This window comes from Theobroma umbraticum, unplaced genomic scaffold (assembly GCF_002168275.2).
Source record: "Theobroma umbraticum cultivar Fairchild unplaced genomic scaffold, ASM216827v3 scaffold_81.0, whole genome shotgun sequence".
In the NCBI taxonomy this organism is placed as follows: Eukaryota; Viridiplantae; Streptophyta; class Magnoliopsida; order Malvales; family Malvaceae; genus Theobroma; species Theobroma umbraticum.
In genome coordinates, this window is record NW_018397268.1 from 4,496,310 (window position 1) to 4,512,642 (window position 16,333).

The following is a 16,333-nucleotide window of genomic DNA, read 5'->3' on the forward strand; positions in this document are numbered from 1 at the left end:
CGTGGTCTTGCAGTGTGGAAAGGATTGAAGAATCTTAAACGTATTACTTGTACATGGCAGAAAGAAATGTTTGGTGTTATGATTCGAAAGATTGAGTCACTATAAAGGGATCTTCATAACTTGGAATTGGAATGGCATGCTACTGAAGGAAGATATGGGATGAAGGATTCTATTATGCAGAAAAGGAGTGAACTTTGGAGATTATACAAAGCAAAAGAACAGAAATAGAAGTAACAATCCATGAGTAAATAAGTATGTGAAGAAAACAGAAATACAAAATACTTTCATGCTTTAGTAGCTGAAAGAAAATGGATTAATACAGTGAGTAATATTAATGTGAATCATAGTTGATTATCTGATTCTCATTAAAAAGGAAGTGTACAAACATTTCCAAAAACTCTATGCTAATAGAAAAGCACTGAAACTTAATGATTTGTGTTATGGAACTAGAAATTATCTGATAAGTCGATCATTGAGTTGGATTTTTCTTTCTCTGAAAATGAAGAATTGGGAGTTATTAAAGATTCAGATGAGGATAAAGCTCCTGGTCTTGGTGCTTTTAACTTTTTTATTTCAAATCCTAGTGTAAAATTGTGAAAATGATGTAATGTCATGAGTGATTGAGTTTTACCAGTCAAGAAACTTTAGGCATGGAATACATGAAAGATTTATTACATTAATTCCCAAGGTGAGTAATCCAAATAGAGTGGGTGATTATAGACCTATTAGCTTGGTAAAGAGTATATACAAAATTATTTCCAAACTAATGGCTAATCATCTCAAAAAAGTCATTAGAGAAGTGATTGGTGGTTGTTAATTTGCATTTGTTCAAGGTAGGCAGATTCAGGATGACATTCTCATTGTTAATGAAATGGTAGATCTATTACAAAAACAAAAGATGGTGGTTTGATCTTTAACGTGGACTTTGAAAAGGCATATGATAATGTCAATTGGAATTTTTTGGAGTTTACAGTGTAGAAATGGGATTTGGAGAGACATGGAGAAGATAGACTATGGAATGTGTTTCTACGACATCTATTGCTGTCTTGTTTAATGGGTCTCCTACTAAAATAGTGAAGATGAAGAGTGGCTTGAGGCAAGGTTGTCCTTTATCACTCTCTTTGTTCAATATGATAGTTGAGATATTTAGTTGCATGATGAACTCGAATACTAGGAGGGCATTGCGTGACAACATTGATATTGGAAAAGGTAATCTCTCTTTATCTCACTTTCAATATACTAATGAAACTTTACTATTTTGCAAGACTAATCTTGAGAATCTTTTAAATATTAAAAGAATATTAAGATGTTTTCAGATTGATTAAGATTGAAGAAAAACTTCAATAAGAGTAGTTTATTTGGATTGGGAGTGTATCATGATACCCTTGAAAAATGGGCAGCTTGTATTAATTGCAAAGTTGGTTCTCTCCCTTCTACATATTTAAGACTTCCTTTGGGTGCTTCTTATAGTTCCTTGAAAATCTAAAGACCAATGGTAGAGGTGTTTACTTTGATACTGTCTGCAATAAATGGTCTTCTTGTTTATTATATGTCCTTCTTTCAAATGCCTAGAGGTGTCCAGATTGAGTTGGAAAAAATTCAAAAAAGTTTTCTATGGCCTAGTAACAGGAAAAATTCAAGAGTTCATTATGTGAGATGGGAGACTATTTATGGGTATAAGGAGAATAGGGGACTAGGGTTGGGTAATTTGGAGGTGAAAATAAAGAATTTCTTTCAAAATGGTTACGAAGGTTTGGTAATGGGAAAGATTGTCTATGAAGAGAAGTCATGACAACCAAGAATGATTACGATCCACATGCCCTCTTGCCCAACTTTACTATGACTCGTAAATGCTCTAATCTCTTAAAAAACATAATTTCTCCCTTTTTTCCTACTAACAATTTTTTTTTTAACAAGTCTCCTTAATATAGGTTTCAATGTTGGAGATGGAAAAAATATTTTATTTTGACAGGATAGATGGATTAATAATATGTAGCTTCAGAATGAGTTCCCAAGAATTTATGGACTTGTTGTGAATGAAAATGGGGTTCTTTGTGATTATGAAAATTGAAGCAATTTAGTGTGGCATTGGTGCATAAAGCTATGTCATAATTTATTTAGTTGGGAAATTCAACAATGGACGAGCTTGTGGGCTCTACTAAGTCATTATTTCTTGAGCAGAAATCTGAAGGATGCGATTGTGTGGAAAGCAAATATTAGTGGCAGATACTCAACCAAATCTCTTTGCCAAGTTACCTTATATACTTGGGATGTCCAAAGTGTAGTATGGAAAAAGATCTAGTTGGGTTACTCATTGTGTTGGGTTTTGTTTGTCTAGCAACTTATATGGAAAAAGGTAGTAGTGCAGATGGAATTGGAGGCAAGGGTTTGTTAGAGGGAGATAAAACTGCATGTGTATTTTGCAATAGTTGCAAGGAAATCGTGAGCCATCTTTTCTTCTCATGTAAAGCTTCTTGGAATATTTGGTGCCAATGGTGTAAACAATGGGAGATGCAATGGGTGTCCCATGATGATCCTTAAACCTTTTTCCTTGCATGGCGAACATTAGTTCCTAGGGGTGATAGAGGTAATTTTTGGTTAATTTCTTTTTATGTCATTGCTTGGTCTATATGGAAATTCAAGAACAATATGATTTTTAACAAAAAGATGTGGGATATTTTTCAATTATTTGATCTTATCAAATTGTGTGTGGTTGTATAGTTAAAAACTAAATGGCCGCACATTCAGTTAACAGTTAAAGATTTAATCTATTGTCCAGATATTATTTCTAAAGATAGACCAAGTAAAGCTACCAAGTCGAATGTTGTGTGGTGTGCTCCTTTAGTAGGTTGGTTGGATGGTGCTTGTTCTAGTAGCTTTGGTCAGGTAAGACTTAGAGGTATCCTTCGTGACAATGTAGGCATGCTTAAAGCTAAATTTTCCAAGGTAATTGGGATTGGTGATTCTAATGCGGTTGAATTACTAGCAATTCATGAGGCTTCTAAAATTTTTTATTCTATTGTAGTCCTTTAAAACTTTGGATTGAGAGTGATTTAGCCAATACAGCTTTATGGTCAAACAACCATGAGGAGGCATAAGCAGCTGGTGATCAGTTTAGAATGCTTACCAAGTAAAATCTCTCATTGGAAGATCACACATATTTTAGTGAGGCTAACAGTGCTATTGATGAATTTATAAAGGAAGGAATATTAAACAGTCAAGATTTAGTCTAGATTTTTGTTTAAAGCGGGTGATGGCGTTTGGGAGAAGGCTTATTGTTTGGATAGATGATAAGGATGTGGAGGGATGAAGACTTATTGCCTAAATGGAATTCTTGATTACCTTGGAAATCTATTGAAGTTACGAGTCATAAGTATAATAAAGTTGGATAGATGTTGAAATTGTGCTTTTGATTTTAAACACTTATATGCTTCTAGATGAGATATTGATATTGGGTAGGATTGTGCTGAGTTGGATTTGAATGTATGTGAATGTCATTTTTTGCATGAACTTTTAAATTGCCTGTTATTAGAAGGATGTGATTCGAATAGCATCATGAAAGGCAGTAAACGAGCAAGTAATAGATTGTGATAAGCATATTATTGGAATGTGGCATGTTTGGATAATTAGCTTACATTCTGGACAGATGTATTACATCCCTTTTGATAGGATTTCCTTTAGGATAAGCTCATTCAGGCAAAATAGTTTTGAATATTTGACACTCCAATACAATGTTCAAATGGTATTAAGGTTTTATTTTACTACTTGTCTTTATTTCCTTTGTAACAATAAAATTCAAAGATTTTCTTGGACAATTAGCAATAAAATTACATAATATAAAAAAAGAAATTATATTTCGTACCTTCAAGAAAATGAATAGTTTATAAAAATTAAAAAAAAAAGTTGTACATCATATAATCAATTGTCAATTTATTATTGGATCTTCTGTATGGATTGTAAGAAAACGGCAAAGAGTATGCAATCAAATCAAAGATGCATAGCAGAATAAAATGGATCAAAATAAAACGAAACATAACAAAATTTTCTATGTCATATCCCATGGATCTCTTTTGGTGTTTTAACACAATCAAACAAAGTAATATTTTAAAATAATATTACCTAGCCAAGTGATGTGGTAATCGCAATGACACCTTTTTTTATTTTTCTTTTGAACTCACGGTACACTACAATAAAAGAGGAGAGCCCAAGCCACTCAATCGTTTGGCCTCTAATGGTTACATGCACAGTTGCAATGAAACCTTCTTCAAGGAGAGAGTTTTTCAGCCACATCAATGTGCTAGCAATGTGGACAACCGATTGTCCTCTTCACTCCTCACTCACTCTTTACGTAATGTCACAAGAGAATCTCTTTTTCAGAATTCTCACACGAGGCGCGACTTGAGTAGTTAGGTTTAGTGTTTTTTTTTTTCAACACTCATGGAAGAATGGTTGAAACGTGAGTATTTATACTTAGGTTAAAATAACCTTGTTTTTATTAAAGGCCTCAATATTATAACAATTTATAATATTGATCCCATGCTTAATTAAACTAATTTTAATTAAGTCCCTAGAAGGTAAAACCTAATGAATGATTTAAGTCCATCTTAAATCATCCCACTCCCAATTTAATCTTTATAGCAACTTATTGTGTGTGACCTATTAAGTTCCTAACATGTTGGCAATGGTTTTAAAATATAATCCATAAATTAAATTTAAGATTAAATAAATTCAGACTAATTTGAATTTATCATTGATCATATCAACCACTTTATGATCATAGATCACGAGTAGGATCAAGCAATCCATCATGGCTACCCAATTATTAGGAGTTCGACAACCTTTTAGTGTCGAGTCTATCAGTGTAATTCATTCCCTCATCATGTATCTCGAAAATGATAAGAGTATGGTGCAGTGTCTACTCTTATTGATCTCTATATTTGTTCTTGCAATTAGATGATTAGTTTTATAGAGACTTATGAAACTCATTTCATAATCTCCAAATCACCTTGGCTAAGGATTTGATTAATCTAATATCAATTAAGAGTTATTAGGATATGTCCCCTTGAATCACTTGAGGTGATGATTCTTATCTTGCCCACTCATTGGCCTTTATGTTCTTTATACTATACCCAATATTCATCCTTTTTAGGCATCCTTGGTTAGGACCCAAAGAGATGAAGTCAAAGCATTACACTTCACACATAAGATAACCTGGTGTCTCAAGTCTAAGGAGTACTCACACGACTAACATAATAGAAGCGTTCTATAGACACTAGTATGAGTTACTAAATGAACTTCTCATGGCAAGTCATATTCAGTGAACTTTCATTCTACGCAAGCACCCATATGTTAGCTCTAAATAATTCTATACTTCAATCTATGAGATCAGTTACTTATTTCACAAGTAAAAAGCATTACATGTGCCAGCCTTTAAGCATTATCAATGCCTTGTCTTAATAATACAATGGTCAGGAACTATTTTGGAATAGCGGTTTGATGCATAAGGATCTCACAATTATACCTCACTTATAATTTCTTTACAAGGCACATTTGTTCTAAGAGCTTTATCTTCACAAGTTAAAGCAGCTAATTACAAAGCAACTTATGGATAAAGAAACATCTCTTATTGCATAATAAAATGACATACTGCATTAATTAGCAATGAGTACCCACTACAATCTATGTGATTAGATTTTGGGCTTATTCCAACATGGATATCATTAAGTAAGAATATAATTAACAATTTAAATGTAATAATTAAAGTTATCAAATGCTCTAACTAACTGCTAGTATCCATTCATTTCTTTTTTTTTTTTGTAAATCAAAGAGATTTTATCAAGATTCTATAAAAAATATTTTTACTAAACCAAGCATTATATAATAATTCTATGAACTTTCATGTATTTTTTTTTTGAGCGAAAATTCAAACAACAAAATTGGAAAAAAAAATCAGAAAATGCGTTCCGCGGGTAATCATATCTTGTTATGAATTTGAGGAAAAAAAGAATGAAATGGCTCCACTAGTAAACCAATATTGCACCAAACTACATCAGCCAATTCAGAATATAACCCCCAAAAATCCACAGGATTCAAATTACGCAATTGAACCAAAAGCTATTGCTACCTTAAAAAGACACAAAGCCGAAAGGAAACCTTAGCAAATCAACCTCACTCCGAAGAAAATTTATAAAACTTGTGTTAAGCATCCAAGATAAAACCCTCTCACATTAATCTTAATTGGATTGAAGGCAATTTACTTTTAAACCTAATGACAGTGGCAATCTTGTGGAAGTGATTAAATGGATTGAAGCTTGAATATGTAAAAGAATCTAGTTCCATAAATAATTGCATATTTTTGGAATAAAGTTTTCATGATTAAGACTTTAACCAATATGCATTAAAATTTGAATTTGATTTCCAGATGCGTGAGGGCGATGATATTTGAACGGCCACATCACGTTGACAAATGGATTCTATTAATGAGTATTTATAGGCATTAAATAAGAATAATTAATTATTATTATTATTATTATCCTCTTTGGATAATCTGAATCCTCTCCATTTAGATTGGAAATCCTCCATCAAGCACTTCACAATTGAAATTGAAACCTAATACTTACTTCAGAAACCACCCTACCTAAGCCAAAAAACTAAAGAAAAGACTTGGCGGTTACCTTGAAAAGACAAAGACATACCCTCTCATAAACCTAGTGTAGAGAGACTCAGGTTGAAAATAATCATAAGATTGGTTTAGATTTTGAAGAATCTTACATTTCAACGGAGAAGAATGAAGAAAACACGTAAATTAATTTATATGAATCAGAGTGTATCTTAATTGGCCTAATAAAACAATATTATATATATATATATATATATATGATACAACTTGTAAGAAGTTGGTACAATTTCATTGAATCTAAGTATTTCAATCAGTTTATATAACTTTGTTAATTAATTAGTTAATTTTTTTCTTTAATCTTGATTAATTTGATAGTCTAATCAGCCGCCTATGACCTTGTTCTTGAAAAAGGCAAAAACCTTATTGGGGCACGTATTTTGATTCTTTTGTATTTCTTTTTCTTATTCTATACTAATTGAATGTAACACCAAAATGTCAAAGCCAGGAGCTTGATTCACCGTTCGTCTTTTTTGCAATTTTGAATATTCATTGAACAAGAGGGGATGTAGTGTTAAATTGTTCCAAGTTCAATATATAAACTATACAAGCACTTAAGCATTTGGTTCATTGGTTGATATATTATCTCTCTACGTAAAGAGTAGAGTTCGAATTTTTCTTCCTCTAATTATAAAAAAAAAAAACTATACATAAAAGTAATTTTTCTTTTGATACTCACAGTTGACTCATTTAATTATAATATAGTGAAATCTTTTGGAGAAATATTGAGATAAAAGAAGAAAAAAAAGAGCAGCAATGCTACTACAAGGAAACCATCTGTGCAAGCAGGACAACATAATCAACAAACCAGAAACTTTCCAGAGCCCATTCAACAAACAGCAAGTACAATTCCCAGCATTGCTTTTGAATAACCACAGACTCTGCCTGAAGAAAATCACAACATGCCCAAACGAGGACTAACAACAAACAGCTTAATTCGTCCAGGAATGGCTGCATTTTTGGAACAAGCACATTCTAGAGTAACATGCATCACCAGCTACATTGCAAAACCTCTGTCATCAACAATATCTTCGTAAACGGAAAACAAATAATATTGAAAACATGGAAACTTTGAGCCTAACCAAATTCCTGTTTTAGGCTGGTATAAAACCTCGCACCAAACAAAAATTATAACACTTGTGTTAAGCATTCAAGAAAAGCCCCCATCACTTTCATTAATTCATAGCTGCTCAAGTATACACCAATTATCAACAAGCTCACAATTTCATCCTTTTACAATCTATTTGGTCTTTTCTTTTTTTTAGTTCAAAAGCTATTATAAAGCTTTTACGAAAAATAATAATTTTAAAATTAAATTAAAGGTATTTAGTAAATTGTTTGACAAAATAAATTATCTAAGTTCTAATTTTAGTTAAAATTACTATAAAAGGTATTCATATCATTTTCAATCATTTAATAAACTATAGTGGGACAAGTCTATTTCAAGTTTATATATGATTTCAAAGGTTAAAATCAAAAAAACATATAAAAAAAATAAAACAACTCTCAAATTTGTAGAATAGTAATACTATTAGATTTTTTTGTAAAGAAGAGAGAAAACCTTTAAATAGTACTTAAATGCAACTTTGAATTTTAAATCTTCTTTTCTCTTAATTTTGATAAGAACAAAAAATCTTAGATTTTGCTATTATATTGCTGAGTTTTTTTTTCTTTTTTAATAGTCTTTGTAGAAAGAGATAGAAGAGAAAGAGATCGTGATTTTATTTTGGAAAAAGGTAATATATAGAGTGATTTTGTTTTGGAAAAAGGTAATATACAAAGGGAGGAAGAGGAGAGGGAGATTTATTTCTTATAAAGCTAGGTATTTTTAAAAGAATAGAAGAAAAAGTTCCTCTTTGGAGCTTTTCTTTCAGTTTTTTTTTTCATTAAATTTTGTTCTTAAAAAAAACTGTTTTTTTTTATTTTTAAAATTTTTTATTTAATCTTGTTTTTGTTTTTAAAAAATAAATAAATTGAAAAAAAAATCAGGTGAATGCAATTTGCTTTTAAACCTAATGACAGTGGCAATCTTGTGGAAGTGATTAAATGGATTGAAGCTCGAGTATGTAAAAGAATCTAGTTCCATAAATAATTGCACATGTTTGGGATAAAGTTTTCAAGATTAAGACTTTAAGCAAAATGCTTTAAAATTTGATTTCCAGATGCATGAGAGAGCTGATATTTGAACGGTCACATCACGTTGACAAATGGATTCTATCAATGAATATTTATTCACATTAATTAGGAACAATTAATTAAAATTACTATTTAATATATTGTTATTAATAAGAAAGCATAATACATTAATTGTAAATTTCTTCTTATGATGAGCATCTTCACTGATACGAATAAGCACGTGAAGATGGCTTTATTTGTGGGAACAATCAAGGTATTAACGGCATTGCATCGCAACTTAACATCCACGAATGGTTGACAAGTGGCTCCAATTTTATCACAAAAAATGCAAAGGCAATTAAGGAATTAATGTTATGAACGCTAAGTTGAATTTAATGAACGAATTAATGGAATTGATGGAAGGCTAAAAAAATGAGGCTACCTTTTGTTAGCATAGGCTTTAACGACATTTATTTTATTTATTTATTATTATTAAATTCAGTTTTTTAAGAACAAGAGGATACATACATTCATCTTTGAGTCTAAGTAAGTGCATTCTAAATACTTTTATCACAATATTTTTATAAAAATATTAGTTTATATAAACAAATTTAGTAATTAATATGATGATTTTTAATACTTTATCTCAAATTAACTGTTTCCATTTGTATAAAAAGATTTTCTTTTATTTTCTTGTAAAACATTTTCTAAGTTTTAACTATCAATAACAGTGCTGTGAGAAGATAAGATGGGAGTTGAAGTAAAAGCATTGATTTGGTACATAGTTGTTGAACCAAATTAGCAAATACAAGTTTGATTTGCTACATATATAATTGTCAACTTAATTGGTGTTGAGTTGGCTTTCTAACATTATCCATGACATTAAACTTGGTGGGCCATTGGAATTTGGAAAACCTAATTCTAGAAAAAAAAAAAAGGAAAAATGAAAGAAAGTACATCCTTTTCTTTACCTTTGGAAATAACGTCTGGGAATTTCCTAGTCTCATTTCCTTGTTAGGATACCGTAGCTTGGGGCTGCTACTGAAGTCCTCATCAATTGAGAAAATTATAGACTTGCCAAAATTTTTACGTGGATAAGTAGCAAGTCATAATTGTTGATAATTCTCCTGAAGAAAAGCAGTGGAGGAAAGGAAAGAAACTCCTCCACCAACAACTTCATTATTCATGTCTTTGCCTCGTGCATTCCCACAAATAAGGTTATCTAAGTCAGAAATAGTGAATAGTGTGATATAGACAATACTAGTTCCACTTTTATGGTCAATTCATAGAATTAAATCAAGCCTTTATTTAAGACCGTCGTCCCAAAATCAAAAACCACACTTAAATTCTTAAGAAAATTTTTGAATTTTACAATAAGGTATTACTAAAATCAAATGTTTTGACCAATTCAAGACAAAGTGAGTATCACCTTTTGATTACATCCTCCACATCAGCATCACATGAGTATAAAATGATAAATGATATTTTGATTAATGATAATTAATTAACAATTAATTATAAGAGCTTATTTGATTAAAAATAAAAATACAAAAACTTAATAGTCAACAGACCTATCCAGTCCCTGTACTCTTCAATTTTGTTCAATTTAGTCCTTACACTTAAAATCGAAACAATTTAATCTCTTAATTTTCATAATTGTGTTAATTTAGTCCCTCCTCTTAACAACATCCAATTTTGCCGTTAAAGGATGACATCAGTGATGAAGTCATCGTTGATGTCATCGTTGACGTGTCACATTTTGGTGATGTGGCATTTGAGACGATGATGTGGCATGCCACGTGGCATTGAATGATAACGTGGCAATGCCACATAGTACTATATGATGACATGACAATACTAACGTGGCACTGATATGTTAACATGGCAATATAACGTGATAAATAAATAAAAATTTCAAAAAAAAAATTTACCATGTCATAGGGACTAAATTGAATAAAAGTATATAATATAAAGATTAAATTGAAAAAAATTGAAATGTTAAGGGACTAAATTGAAAAAAATTGAGATGTTAAGGGATTAAATTGAAAAAAATATTTGAAAAATATAAATCTTTTAGTAGATTATTTATTTACTTATTAATAAGTCAAATATTTAAGTGTGAAAGATTTATGGTGTTAAAATATATATATATATATATAAATATTTTCTTACTTGATTATTTGATTTTAGAATATGTAAATTAATTTATCTTTTTTACAAAAATTAAGTTTGAATTCTCCTTCTATAAAAATCATTTTGAAAAAATTTGATACCTAAAGTCAAATTTAGATGAATAACTTATGTTATATTAAAATAAAATAATATAAAATGACTATATATGTTAATTTAGTTACAACCTTCACAATTTACAAGTACACATTCTTTTAAAATTATTCAACTTTTATCCAATTTACCTTTTATTTAAATTTACTCAAAATTTCTTATAAATGATTTTATTTAAATTCAAATACTACAATCAAATTCTGCTAAATTTAAATTTAAATTATTAATTTGGATATACAAAAAATTTATTAATAAAATAAAATGATATAAATATTTATAATTATATTTAACTGTATCAACCATAAATGTAGTCTTTAATCTAAGAAATTTCAACTTAAAAAATATAACTTGAAATATTGAAGAAAATAAAAACATAAAAAATAAATAAATAAATAATTGAAAGGGTGAAGCTTAGATTCTATGGTTGTAATAACAGGTTTGTCATGTCCAAATTAAGCAAGTCAGAATGAGAAATTATTTTTACAATCATCACTAACTCCATATCTCCATTCTTCCTTTTTTTAAAAGAAAAAACTAAATCAACATGCTTTGTTAATTTAACTTTGGCTCAAGTTAAAAACTAAGTTAAATAAATTTTAAATTTTTATACTGTTATAAATAAAAGAAAAAAGAATTTATTTCGTCATTATATATTATTTTATTTTAACGTAATACAAGTTATTCATCTAAATTTGACTTCAGGCAGAAAATTTTTTCAACTTTTTTTTATAAAAAGAGAATTCAAACTTAATTTTTATAAAAAAGATAAATTAATTTACATATTATAGAATCAAATAATCAAGTAAGAAAATATTTATACATTTTTTTTAACACCATAAATCTTTTACACTTATATATTTGACTTATCAATAAACATATCAATAATCTACTTAAAGATTTACATTGGTTTTAAATATTTTTTTAATTTAATCCCTTAACATCTCAATTTTATTCAATTTAATCCATGTACTATATATTTTTGTTCAATTTAATCCTTATTACGTGATAATTTTTTTAAAAAAATTTTTTTTTGATGTCACATTGTACTGATATGTCAGCATATCAATGTCATGTCAGCACTATCATGTCATTTTATAGTGTCACGTAGGATTGCCATGTCATCAATTGTTGTTACGTTATCAAAATGTGACACATCAATGATGATATCATCAATGATGTCATCTTTTAACATTAAAATTAAATACTGTTAGAAAAAAGGATTAAATTAACATAATTTTTAAAGTTAAGAGATTAAATTGCTTCGATTTTAAGTATAGAGTTAAATGAAACAAAATTGAAAAGTGTAGGGACTAGTTAGGTCTTTTAATCATAATTCAATTGAATGTAATAAAAAAATAAAAATTTATTTATATTTTTTAAAAACTATGCTTAATATTTTTTTAAAAAAATAAAATCAAAATAAATGTGGCGAAAAGCGGGTCAAAGTTTACATGTTATAATTATTCAAGCGAAACATGAGGCATAGATTCACCAAACAAGGCATTGCAGTTCGACAGCCATGTATACCAAAGAAAAAGGTGATAAGCACAAAGCTCTTCCTTGGTCTCGCTGTTTTCTTTTTTCTTTTCTCTTCTTTTGACCAAACGACACAAGACTCTTCCTTGTAATCATCAACCTTTTGCTTTCGAAACCAAAGCAAACACAGCACATGATTACTGGGATTTAAATTAAATGATGTGAATTTTTTTTTAAGATCACATCATAAGACCAATGCTACCTAAATTTAACTTTTATTATTTTTATAATTTAAAGCTACATAATAAGATAATATTTTCTATTCCCTAAACCTCTCTTTTTGTCAGCTTAGGATTTGAATTTGAAATTTTCAAATTTCAAATTATAATTCCAAAAGTGCATGAAAAATTCTAATCTCTAAGGCGATTCATCAATTGAATTAAAACATTGATTTATAAATTTCAAACTTAATTATTTATTGCTTTAGACCAGAATAAGAAAACCAAAAAAATTTAAAAGTTCAAAATCAAATTGGAATTAACTTCTTTAGCTTTGAATTAGCCTTTTTTTTTCTTTTTTTTTGAATATTAAACATCACGTACTTCCCTAAAATAATAAATAAAATCAATTGTACCCAACTTATAATTAATGATGAGGGGAATAAAAATTAAAGCTCAACAATAGTTTTTGAAGGACACCATGAATTAACTGCATAACAAGAGAACAACCACCCATGGACAAATAATTGAGGTTGAACTAGGTCAATGGCTTTTATTAGAAGTTTCTAGATTGATGGGCGAGGCAATTGATTACAAACGAATTTTGTATTATATGCTTGTATATTCCTAGAAAACTCAAATTTGTTGATAAAAAGTTGAAGCACTAGTTCATTGCTACCCTAAGCAAGGCTTCCCATAGTATCATTTAAACCTATGCACCAAGACCAATGATAAAAGAAAAACCTTATATATCTTACAAAACTCTCGTATATATTCTTGAAATTATATATGCTAAAGTATCTCATGATTATGCCTTGGAATTTTAAATGAGGGCAACTGAAGTCAAAAGTTATGCCATGGCATGAGATCGATTCCAATATTAATTAGAAGGACAAAAAGGAAAAATAAAAAAGGTTAAGGCTTTGGGCACTTTCCTTTTGTACTACATATCCAGCTGTTCTGGTCCCTCTTGGTGATATACAAAACAGAAAAATAGAAAGAATCCATAATTTAGGTAGTTTCTTTGAACTTTCAGTCAGCTGAATACAATTTGAATGTATGTCTTCACCCTGATTAATCAACTTCAACCTAAAGCCACTCAGGGCGGTTGGATAAAGGCAATGAAATAGACAAAAGATTAATGACCTTGGAATTGGATCCTTTTTCTTCCCTATTGTAGGCATAGGGAGGGGAGACACCTGTAGTTTCTGCACTCTAAAATCTGGTGCCTAGCCATTAATTAAAGGTGAATGGTCGGTCTACTTAGCTTTCATCTCATTTACTCACTCATGAGCTTTTCATGTGAGAAAAATATGCACCTAATTTTTAGTTATTTTTCATGAAATGTAATAATGATATTTTAAAGAAAATTTGTTTGTAATAGAGTTTGTATTTGATGCATTATAAATATATGTACATGCTTTTCGTTTGTAACAATGAACATAAATTGAACATTAGATTACACAACCAGGTGATAATTTTTTTGGCTTGATTGTCTCCTTGGGGACATTATCAATGTATATATTATATTAGTGAATGATACATACGTTGTTTCTGTTTTGTTTTGGTTCATACAATTAACTTGTCTCAATCCTTTTATCTCAAATATTTGTATTGGAAAAACATGACATGTAAGTATTGGATAAATTCAAAGTGAGATATATCAATTAATTCATAAATGAAACATTATAATCAATCTGATAAATTATTACAACATCACGCGTGACAAAAAGTGGGGAAACAATTAGTATTTTTACATATTTTCTTTTCAAACATAATTAATATTTATTAGTTCTAATTAGTACTAAAAAGTTAGAAAAATTATGTACAAGTAGAATCACACCACTACAATACAAAAAAATAGGTTGCTCCTACACATGAAGCCAGCTTAAATTAAAATTTGAGCATAGCAGAAGATAAAACCTTAAATTAACTTATCTTTCAATGTTTGGGGAAAAGATTAATGTTGAATATTAATGCCTCCCTTCACTTTAAGCAGTCAGTTGCCTAAAATCGGATTGGGAAAGAGAGGCTGGAGAGTTGCCTGAAATTATTGAGTCAACCAATGGAACCAAAATTGATTAACATTAATTAATTCCACAGCCTTTCCTCTTTTTTTTTTGTTCCTTTTTATGTACAAAATAAATAGATTGATTCCATCTTTATTGTGTATAATTAAAAAAAGGATCCATCTTTTTATGTATCATTGGATTAGGATTCAAGGTTGAAACCTCATCATGCATGAGTTTGATTCAACTCTATATCAATTTGTAAATTTATTTAGGTTATAATTAATTGTTTATTTTTATGTTGAATACAATAATAATGTAATATATTTGTTGAGAATTGCTTGAGTATGATATATAGGAGCTGTGGAAGTTGTTTGATTTGTGTTTTTCTTTTTGACAAAGAAAAAGGTATTAAGACATCATTGGAACTCAAAAAATAAGCAGATAAGTTACGAGCAGCACGTGCTGTTGTCTCTAATTTCACCGCTTTGGACAAAGACAGATGTTTATGTTATTACGGGCGTGATTGTTGTCCAAAATCAGTCAAGAAAAATTAGAAAATTTAATTAAAAGAGACACATGACGTGCTCCTTAATTTTGGCATGTGACTGTTTGAAACTTAAAGAAATTTCCTCGTGCAAAATTTGCCAAACTATCCCATGTGTTTCTTTCTATCTTTTTCTTTTATTTCCAGAACAAACGACACACCATCTTTGAATGAAAGTTGGTTTTCGTTTCATATGTTTGAATTGATCTTTGCTTAGAGAATTCATGCATGGAGCCCCCAAAAAACTAGTTGGAAATAAGGTGCAAGTGCAATTAGTTTTTGACAATTTTTGAATTAGTTTCGACCCAATGAATCTGGACCTATCTAACTCTTCAATTACTTAATTATTTATTATTTTGATTTGAAATTAACAACCCTTTTGCTTAGCCACCTGTCCTGGTTGGGCTCATACTTTGGTATACTCTCATCTCCCCCACCAAGCTCCATTACTTGTTTTCTATTATTTTCTTTTTCTTGAAAAGTGACTATAAAATATAAATAAAAAGGGGAAAATGTAAAGCTTTAATTCATTAAGAATTGATAAATAAGTACAACACAACATCAATTATAAAACACTTAAATCTAAAATAATTGCATATTTTATTAATCATCTTTCAAAATATATTAGCATCTCTTTGGGGGGGAACAAGGTCAAGCACCCCAAAACACTAACTAAATGCAGTATATTTATAAATTATGAGCTTTGTTAACGAGTATCTTAACGATATTTTTTAAGATTCATTAGGATATTATCTATAGTAATATTTTTATATTAAATGTAATAATTAATGATTAGTACGAGAGTTGAGAAAAAGCATATTCTTATGGAATATGGTAATTTTACCACATTTGTTAGCAAATACCCTTTAAATTATTATTTCTTGTTATGGGAATGAAAGAATTTATAGAGCAGAAAGGAATAAGTTTCGGTCCCAGATATATACTTGGGTTGTTTGTTTTAAAATCTGGTACTTAAATGTTGAATTAAACCATAATTAAATTCACATAA

At 29.5% G+C, this 16,333-nt stretch overlaps 1 non-coding gene across 1 annotated transcript; it reads right to left on the reverse strand.

Moving 5' to 3' along the window:
- Nucleotides 1-11,480: 11,480 nt before the first annotated feature.
- LOC149526639 (small nucleolar RNA snoR8a) lies at nt 11,481-11,573 on the reverse strand. The gene has a single exon (XR_016351826.1). It is a non-coding gene; the product is annotated as a small nucleolar RNA snoR8a (small nucleolar RNA).
- Between the last annotated feature and the right edge of the window lie 4,760 nt (nt 11,574-16,333).